A 10754-nucleotide genomic window follows, 5' to 3' on the forward strand; every position below is an offset into this window, starting at 1 on the left:
AGCTCTCTCTTGGCACTTTGGATGTGGGACATACAGCGAGATGTTTGCTGCTTTTGCGTTTGGCTGTTGGGAGATTTACAGCACAAAGATATCTAGTTGATTTGAAGCAGTTCCGAGAAAGTCTAAACATAATCCCCACTTCTCCCTCCTGGCACTTTCCATGTGGGAGATATAGCAGGATGTATATTGGTTTTGAGGACAACTCAACGGACAGTGTAGGGAGAAAAGGTCCTGGCTCCTTGAATGCCGTTTCTGGAGACACTGCGATCAATGTGGGAGATATGTCAAGATGTGTGTTTGTTTTGAGGACGGCTCTCTGGAGAGTCTTAGCAAAGAGGTCACACAGATAATCAGAGCAATTCTCAGAGACACTGAGAACAAGCTCCGCAATTCCCTCCTGGCACTTTCCCTGTAGGAGATACCGCAAGACGTTTCTGTATATTGGGCACAGCGCTCTGCACGGTGTTAGCAGAGACTTTCCCGGGACAGTGAAACCCTATGGCAGAGACACTGAGAAGAAGCCCCAATGTTCCCTCCAGGCACTTTCAGTGTGGGTGCTTTCTCCACGTGGTTCCTGGTTTCACTGCAGCTCTGAAGAGAATGTTAGCAAAGAGGTAACCGGGACAGTGAAAACAGTACTCAAAGACAGGGAGAGCAAGCTCTCTCTTGGCACTTTGGATGTGGGACATACAGCGAGATGTTTGCTGCTTTTGTGTTTGGCTGTTGGGAGATTTACAGCACAAAGATATCTAGTTGATTTGAAGCAGTTCCGAGAAAGTCTAAACATAATCCCCACTTCTCCCTCCTGGCACTTTCCATGTGGGAGATATAGCAGGATGTATATTGGTTTTGAGGACAACTCAATGGACAGTGTAGGGAGAAAAGGTCCTGGCTCCTTGAATGCCGTTTCTGGAGACACTGCGATCAATGTGGGAGATATGTCAAGATGTGTGTTGGTTTTGAGGACGGCTCTCTGGAGAGTCTTAGCAAAGAGGTCACACAGATAATCAGAGCAATTCTCAGAGACACTGAGAACAAGCTCCGCAATTCCCTCCTGGCACTTTCCCTGTAGGAGATACCGCAAGACGTTTCTGTATATTGGGCACAGCGCTCTGCACGGTGTTAGCAGAGACTTTCCCGGGACAGTGAAACCCTATGTCAGAGACACTGAGAAGAAGCCCCAATGTTCCCTCCAGGCACTTTCAGTGTGGGTGCTTTCTCCACGTGGTTCCTGGTTTCACTGCAGCTCTGAAGAGAATGTTAGCAAAGAGGTAACCGGGACATTGAAAACAGTACTCAAAGACAGGGAGAGCAAGCTCTCTCTTGGCACTTTGGATGCGGGACATACAGCGAGATGTTTGCTGCTTTTGCGTTTGGCTGTTGGGAGATTTACAGCACAAAGATATCTAGTTGATTTGAAGCAGTTCCGAGAAAGTCTAAACATAATCCCCACTTCTCCCTCCTGGCACTTTCCATGTGGGAGATATAGCAGGATGTATATTGGTTTTGAGGACAACTCAATGGACAGTGTAGGGAGAAAAGGTCCTGGCTCCTTGAATGCCGTTTCTGGAGACACTGCGATCAATGTGGGAGATATGTCAAGATGTGTGTTGGTTTTGAGGACGGCTCTCTGGAGAGTCTTAGCAAAGAGGTCACAGGGATAATGAGAGCAATTCTCAGAGACACTGAGAACAAGCTCCGCAATTCCCTCCTGGCACTTTCCCTGTAGGAGATACCGCAAGACGTTTCTGTATATTGGGCACAGCGCTCTGCACGTTGTTAGCAGAGACTTTCCCGGGACAGTGAAACCCTATGTCAGAGACACTGAGAAGAAGCCCCAATGTTCCCTCCAGGCACTTTCAGTGTGGGTGCCTTCTCCACGTGGTTCCTGGTTTCACTGCAGCTCTGAAGAGAATGTTAGCAAAGAGGTAACGGGGACAGTGAAAACAGTACTCAAAGACAGGGAGAGCAAGCTCTCTCTTGGCACTTTGGATGTGGGACATACAGCGAGATGTTTGCTGCTTTTGCGTTTGGCTGTTGGGAGATTTACAGCACAAAGATATCTAGTTGATTTGAAGCAGTTCCGAGAAAGTCTAAACATAATCCCCACTTCTCCCTCCTGGCACTTTCCATGTGGGAGATATAGCAGGATGTATATTGGTTTTGAGGACAACTCAACGGACAGTGTAGGGAGAAAAGGTCCTGGCTCCTTGAATGCCGTTTCTGGAGACACTGCGATCAATGTGGGAGATATGTCAAGATGTGTGTTGGTTTTGAGGACGGCTCTCTGGAGAGTCTTAGCAAAGAGGTCACACAGATAATCAGAGCAATTCTCAGAGACACTGAGAACAAGCTCCGCAATTCCCTCCTGGCACTTTCCCTGTAGGAGATACCACAAGACGTTTCTGTATATTGGGCACAGCGCTCTGCACGGTGTTAGCAGAGACTTTCCCGGCACAGTGAAACCCTATGTCAGAGACACTGAGAAGAAGCCCCAATGTTCCCTCCAGGCACTTTCAGTGTGGGTGCTTTCTCCACGTGGTTCCTGGTTTCACTGCAGCTCTGAAGAGAATGTTAGCAAAGAGGTAACCGGGACAGTGAAAACAGTACTCAAAGACAGGGAGAGCAAGCTCTCTCTTGGCACTTTGGATGTGGGACATACAGCGAGATGTTTGCTGCTTTTGCGTTTGGCTGTTGGGAGATTTACAGCACAAAGATATCTAGTTGATTTGAAGCAGTTCCGAGAAAGTCTAAACATAATCCCCACTTCTCCCTCCTGGCACTTTCCATGTGGGAGATATAGCAGGATGTATATTGGTTTTGAGGACAACTCAATGGACAGTGTAGGGAGAAAAGGTCCTGGCTCCTTGAATGCCGTTTCTGGAGACACTGCGATCAATGTGGGAGATATGTCAAGATGTGTGTTTGTTTTGAGGACGGCTCTCTGGAGAGTCTTAGCAAAGAGGTCACAGGGATAATGAGAGCAATTCTCAGAGACACTGAGAACAAGCTCCGCAATTCCCTCCTGGCACTTTCCCTGTAGGAGATACCGCAAGACGTTTCTGTATATTGGGCACAGCGCTCTGCACGGTGTTAGCAGAGACTTTCCCGGGACAGTGAAACCCTATGTCAGAGACACTGAGAAGAAGCCCCAATGTTCCCTCCAGGCACTTTCAGTGTGGGTGCTTTCTCCACGTGGTTCCTGGTTTCACTGCAGCTCTGAAGAGAATGTTAGCAAAGAGGTAACGGGGACAGTGAAAACAGTACTCAAAGACAGGGAGAGCAAGCTCTCTCGGCACTTTGGATGCGGGACATACAGCGAGATGTTTGCTGCTTTTGCGTTTGGCTGTTGGGAGATTTACAGCACAAAGATATCTAGTTGATTTGAAGCAGTTCCGAGAAAGTCTAAACATAATCCCCACTTCTCCCTCCTGGCACTTTCCATGTGGGAGATATAGCAGGATGTATATTGGTTTTGAGGACAACTCAATGGACAGTGTAGGGAGAAAAGGTACTGGCTCCTTGAATGCCGTTTCTGGAGACACTGCGATCAATGTGGGAGATATGTCAAGATGTGTGTTGGTTTTGAGGACGGCTCTCTGGAGAGTCTTAGCAAAGAGGTCACACAGATAATCAGAGCAATTCTCAGAGACACTGAGAACAAGCTCCGCAATTCCCTCCTGGCACTTTCCCTGTAGGAGATACCGCAAGACGTTTCTGTATATTGGGCACAGCGCTCTGCACGGTGTTAGCAGAGACTTTCCCGGCACAGTGAAACCCTATGTCAGAGACACTGAGAAGAAGCCCCAATGTTCCCTCCAGGCACTTTCAGTGTGGGTGCTTTCTCCACGTGGTTCCTGGTTTCACTGCAGCTCTGAAGAGAATGTTAGCAAAGAGGTAACCGGGACAGTGAAAACAGTACTCAAAGACAGGGAGAGCAAGCTCTCTCTTGGCACTTTGGATGTGGGACATACAGCGAGATGTTTGCTGCTTTTGCGTTTGGCTGTTGGGAGATTTACAGCACAGAGATATCTAGTTGATTTGAAGCAGTTCCGAGAAAGTCTAAACATAATCCCCACTTCTCCCTCCTGGCACTTTCCATGTGGGAGATATAGCAGGATGTATTTTGGTTTTGAGGACAACTCAATGGACAGTGTAGGGAGAAAAGGTCCTGGCTCCTTGAATGCCGTTTCTGGAGACACTGCGATCAATGTGGGAGATATGTCAAGATGTGTGTTTGTTTTGAGGACGGCTCTCTGGAGAGTCTTAGCAAAGAGGTCACACAGATAATCAGAGCAATTCTCAGAGACACTGAGAACAAGCTCCACAATTCCCTCCTGGCACTTTCCCTGTAGGAGATACCGCAAGACGTTTCTGTATATTGGGCACAGCGCTCTGCACGGTGTTAGCAGAGACTTTCCCGGGACAGTGAAACCCTATGTCAGAGACACTGAGAAGAAGCCCCAATGTTCCCTCCAGGCACTTTCAGTGTGGGTGCTTTCTCCACGTGGTTCCTGGTTTCACTGCAGCTCTGAAGAGAATGTTAGCAAAGAGGTAACCGGGACAGTGAAAACAGTACTCAAAGACAGGGAGAGCAAGCTCTCTCTTGGCACTTTGGATGTGGGACATACAGCGAGATGTTTGCTGCTTTTGCGTTTGGCTGTTGGGAGATTTACAGCACAAAGATATCTAGTTGATTTGAAGCAGTTCCGAGAAAGTCTAAACATAATCCCCACTTCTCCCTCCTGGCACTTTCCATGTGGGAGATATAGCAGGATGTATATTGGTTTTGAGGACAACTCGATGGACAGTGTAGGGAGAAAAGGTCCTGGCTCCTTGAATGCCGTTCCTGGAGACACTGCGATCAATGTGGGAGATATGTCAAGATGTGTGTTTGTTTTGAGGACGGCTCTCTGGAGAGTCTTAGCAAAGAGGTCACACAGATAATCAGAGCAATTCTCAGAGACACTGAGAACAAGCTCCGCAATTCCCTCCTGGCTCTTTCCCTGTAGGAGATACCGCAAGACGTTTCTGTATATTGGGCACAGCGCTCTGCACGGTGTTAGCAGAGACTTTCCCGGGACAGTGAAACCCTATGTCAGAGACACTGAGAAGAAGCCCCAATGTTCCCTCCAGGCACTTTCAGTGTGGGTGCTTTCTCCACGTGGTTCCTGGTTTCACTGCAGCTCTGAAGAGAATGTTAGCAAAGAGGTAACCGGGACAGTGTAAACAGTACTCAAAGACAGGGAGAGCAAGCTCTCTCTTGGCACTTTGGATGTGGGACATACAGCGAGATGTTTGCTGCTTTTGCGTTTGGCTGTTGGGAGATTTACAGCACAAAGATATCTAGTTGATTTGAAGCAGTTCCGAGAAAGTCTAAACATAATCCCCACTTCTCCCTCCTGGCACTTTCCATGTGGGAGATATAGCAGGATGTATATTGGTTTTGAGGACAACTCAATGGACAGTGTAGGGAGAAAACCTCCTGGCTCCTTGAATGCCGTTTCTGGAGACACTGCGATCAATGTGGGAGATATGTCAAGATGTGTGTTGGTTTTGAGGACGGCTCTCTGGAGAGTCTTAGCAAAGAGGTCACACAGATAATCAGAGCAATTCTCAGAGACACTGAGAACAAGCTCCGCAATTCCCTCCTGGCACTTTCCCTGTAGGAGATACCGCAAGACGTTTCTGTATATTGGGCACAGCGCTCTGCACGGTGTTAGCAGAGACTTTCCCGGGACAGTGAAACCCTATGTCAGAGACACTGAGAAGAAGCCCCAATGTTCCCTCCAGGCACTTTCAGTGTGGGTGCTTTCTCCACGTGGTTCCTGGTTTCACTGCAGCTCTGAAGAGAATGTTAGCAAAGAGGTAACCGGGACAGTGAAAACAGTACTCAAAGACAGGGAGAGCAAGCTCTCTCTTGGCACTTTGGATGTGGGACATACAGCGAGATGTTTGCTGCTTTTGCGTTTGGCTGTTGGGAGATTTACAGCACAAAGATATCTAGTTGATTTGAAGCAGTTCCGAGAAAGTCTAAACATAATCCCCACTTCTCCCTCCTGGCACTTTCCATGTGGGAGATATAGCAGGATGTATATTGGTTTTGAGGACAACTCAATGGACAGTGTAGGGAGAAAAGGTCCTGGCTCCTTGAATGCCGTTCCTGGAGACACTGCGATCAATGTGGGAGATATGTCAAGATGTGTGTTGGTTTTGAGGACGGCTCTCTGGAGAGTCTTAGCAAAGAGGTCACACAGATAATCAGAGCAATTCTCAGAGACACTGAGAACAAGCTCCGCAATTCCCTCCTGGCACTTTCCCTGTAGGAGATACCGCAAGACGTTTCTGTATATTGGGCACAGCGCTCTGCACGGTGTTAGCAGAGACTTTCCCGGGACAGTGAAACCCTATGGCAGAGACACTGAGAAGAAGCCCCAATGTTCCCTCCAGGCACTTTCAGTGTGGGTGCTTTCTCCACGTGGTTCCTGGTTTCACTGCAGCTCTGAAGAGAATGTTAGCAAAGAGTTAACCGGGACAGTGAAAACAGTACTCAAAGACAGGGAGAGCAAGCTCTCTCTTGGCACTTTGGATGTGGGACATACAGCGAGATGTTTGCTGCTTTTGCGTTTGGCTGTTGGGAGATTTACAGCACAAAGATATCTAGTTGATTTGAAGCAGTTCCGAGAAAGTCTAAACATAATCCCCACTTCTCCCTCCTGGCACTTTCCATGTGGGAGATATAGCAGGATGTATATTGGTTTTGAGGACAACTCAACGGACAGTGTAGGGAGAAAAGGTCCTGGCTCCTTGAATGCCGTTTCTGGAGACACTGCGATCAATGTGGGAGATATGTCAAGATGTGTGTTTGTTTTGAGGACGGCTCTCTGGAGAGTCTTAGCAAAGAGGTCACACAGATAATCAGAGCAATTCTCAGAGACACTGAGAACAAGCTCCGCAATTCCCTCCTGGCACTTTCCCTGTAGGAGATACCGCAAGACGTTTCTGTATATTGGGCACAGCGCTCTGCACGGTGTTAGCAGAGACTTTCCCGGGACAGTGAAACCCTATGTCAGAGACACTGAGAAGAAGCCCCAATGTTCCCTCCAGGCACTTTCAGTGTGGGTGCTTTCTCCACGTGGTTCCTGGTTTCACTGCAGCTCTGAAGAGAATGTTAGCAAAGAGGTAACCGGGACAGTGAAAACAGTACTCAAAGACAGGGAGAGCAAGCTCTCTCTTGGCACTTTGGATGTGGGACATACAGCGAGATGTTTGCTGCTTTTGCGTTTGGCTGTTGGGAGATTTACAGCACAAAGATATCTAGTTGATTTGAAGCAGTTCCGAGAAAGTCTAAACATAATCCCCACTTCTCCCTCCTGGCACTTTCCATGTGGGAGATATAGCAGGATGTATATTGGTTTTGAGGACAACTCAATGGACAGTGTAGGGAGAAAAGGTCCTGGCTCCTTGAATGCCGTTTCTGGAGACACTGCGATCAATGTGGGAGATATGTCAAGATGTGTGTTGGTTTTGAGGACGGCTCTCTGGAGAGTCTTAGCAAAGAGGTCACACAGATAATCAGAGCAATTCTCAGAGACACTGAGAACAAGCTCCGCAATTCCCTCCTGGCACTTTCCCTGTAGGAGATACCACAAGACGTTTCTGTATATTGGGCACAGCGCTCTGCACGGTGTTAGCAGAGACTTTCCCGGCACAGTGAAACCCTATGTCAGAGACACTGAGAAGAAGCCCCAATGTTCCCTCCAGGCACTTTCAGTGTGGGTGCTTTCTCCACGTGGTTCCTGGTTTCACTGCAGCTCTGAAGAGAATGTTAGCAAAGAGGTAACCGGGACAGTGAAAACAGTACTCAAAGACAGGGAGAGCAAGCTCTCTCTTGGCACTTTGGATGTGGGACATACAGCGAGATGTTTGCTGCTTTTGCGTTTGGCTGTTGGGAGATTTACAGCACAAAGATATCTAGTTGATTTGAAGCAGTTCCGAGAAAGTCTAAACATAATCCCCACTTCTCCCTCCTGGCACTTTCCATGTGGGAGATATAGCAGGATGTATATTGGTTTTGAGGACAACTCAATGGACAGTGTAGGGAGAAAAGGTCCTGGCTCCTTGAATGCCGTTTCTGGAGACACTGCGATCAATGTGGGAGATATGTCAAGATGTGTGTTGGTTTTGAGGACGGCTCTCTGGAGAGTCTTAGCAAAGAGGTCACACAGATAATCAGAGCAATTCTCAGAGACACTGAGAACAAGCTCCGCAATTCCCTCCTGGCACTTTCCCTGTAGGAGATACCACAAGACGTTTCTGTATATTGGGCACAGCGCTCTGCACGGTGTTAGCAGAGACTTTCCCGGCACAGTGAAACCCTATGTCAGAGACACTGAGAAGAAGCCCCAATGTTCCCTCCAGGCACTTTCAGTGTGGGTGCTTTCTCCACGTGGTTCCTGGTTTCACTGCAGCTCTGAAGAGAATGTTAGCAAAGAGGTAACCGGGACAGTGAAAACAGTACTCAAAGACAGGGAGAGCAAGCTCTCTCTTGGCACTTTGGATGTGGGACATACAGCGAGATGTTTGCTGCTTTTGCGTTTGGCTGTTGGGAGATTTACAGCACAAAGATATCTAGTTGATTTGAAGCAGTTCCGAGAAAGTCTAAACATAATCCCCACTTCTCCCTCCTGGCACTTTCCATGTGGGAGATATAGCAGGATGTATATTGGTTTTGAGGACAACTCAATGGACAGTGTAGGGAGAAAAGGTCCTGGCTCCTTGAATGCCGTTTCTGGAGACACTGCGATCAATGTGGGAGATATGTCAAGATGTGTGTTTGTTTTGAGGACGGCTCTCTGGAGAGTCTTAGTAAAGAGGTCACAGGGATAATGAGAGCAATTCTCAGAGACACTGAGAACAAGCTCCGCAATTCCCTCCTGGCACTTTCCCTGTAGGAGATACCGCAAGACGTTTCTGTATATTGGGCACAGCGCTCTGCACGGTGTTAGCAGAGACTTTCCCGGGACAGTGAAACCCTATGTCAGAGACACTGAGAAGAAGCCCCAATGTTCCCTCCAGGCACTTTCAGTGTGGGTGCTTTCTCCACGTGGTTCCTGGTTTCACTGCAGCTCTGAAGAGAATGTTAGCAAAGAGGTAACGGGGACAGTGAAAACAGTACTCAAAGACAGGGAGAGCAAGCTCTCTCTTGGCACTTTGGATGCGGGACATACAGCGAGATGTTTGCTGCTTTTGCGTTTGGCTGTTGGGAGATTTACAGCACAAAGATATCTAGTTGATTTGAAGCAGTTCCGAGAAAGTCTAAACATAATCCCCACTTCTCCCTCCTGGCACTTTCCATGTGGGAGATATAGCAGGATGTATATTGGTTTTGAGGACAACTCAATGGACAGTGTAGGGAGAAAAGGTCCTGGCTCCTTGAATGCCGTTTCTGGAGACACTGCGATCAATGTGGGAGATATGTCAAGATGTGTGTTGGTTTTGAGGACGGCTCTCTGGAGAGTCTTAGCAAAGAGGTCACAGGGATAATGAGAGCAATTCTCAGAGACACTGAGAACAAGCTCCGCAATTCCCTCCTGGCACTTTCCCTGTAGGAGATACCGCAAGACGTTTCTGTATATTGGGCACAGCGCTCTGCACGGTGTTAGCAGAGACTTTCCCGGGACAGTGAAACCCTATGTCAGAGACACTGAGAAGAAGCCCCAATGTTCCCTCCAGGCACTTTCAGTGTGGGTGCTTTCTCCACGTGGTTCCTGGTTTCACTGCAGCTCTGAAGAGAATGTTAGCAAAGAGGTAACCGGGACAGTGAAAACAGTACTCAAAGACAGGGAGAGCAAGCTCTCTCTTGGCACTTTGGATGTGGGACATACAGCGAGATGTTTGCTGCTTTTGCGTTTGGCTGTTGGGAGATTTACAGCACAAAGATATCTAGTTGATTTGAAGCAGTTCCGAGAAAGTCTAAACATAATCCCCACTTCTCCCTCCTGGCACTTTCCATGTGGGAGATATAGCAGGATGTATATTGGTTTTGAGGACAACTCAATGGACAGTGTAGGGAGAAAACCTCCTGGCTCCTTGAATGCCGTTTCTGGAGACACTGCGATCAATGTGGGAGATATGTCAAGATGTGTGTTGGTTTTGAGGACGGCTCTCTGGAGAGTCTTAGCAAAGAGGTCACACAGATAATCAGAGCAATTCTCAGAGACACTGAGAACAAGCTCCGCAATTCCCTCCTGGCACTTTCCCTGTAGGAGATACCGCAAGACGTTTCTGTATATTGGGCACAGCGCTCTGCACGGTGTTAGCAGAGACTTTCCCGGCACAGTGAAACCCTATGTCAGAGACACTGAGAAGAAGCCCCAATGTTCCCTCCAGGCACTTTCAGTGTGGGTGCTTTCTCCACGTGGTTCCTGGTTTCACTGCAGCTCTGAAGAGAATGTTAGCAAAGAGGTAACCGGGACAGTGAAAACAGTACTCAAAGACAGGGAGAGCAAGCTCTCTCGGCACTTTGGATGTGGGACATACAGCGAGATGTTTGCTGCTTTTGCGTTTGGCTGTTGGGAGATTTACAGCACAAAGATATCTAGTTGATTTGAAGCAGTTCCGAGAAAGTCTAAACATAATCCCCACTTCTCCCTCCTGGCACTTTCCATGTGGGAGATATAGCAGGATGTATATTGGTTTTGAGGACAACTCAATGGACAGTGTAGGGAGAAAAGGTCCTGGCTCCTTGAATG

This window comes from Larus michahellis, unplaced genomic scaffold (assembly GCF_964199755.1).
Source record: "Larus michahellis unplaced genomic scaffold, bLarMic1.1 SCAFFOLD_101, whole genome shotgun sequence".
Classification (NCBI taxonomy): domain Eukaryota; kingdom Metazoa; phylum Chordata; class Aves; order Charadriiformes; family Laridae; genus Larus; species Larus michahellis.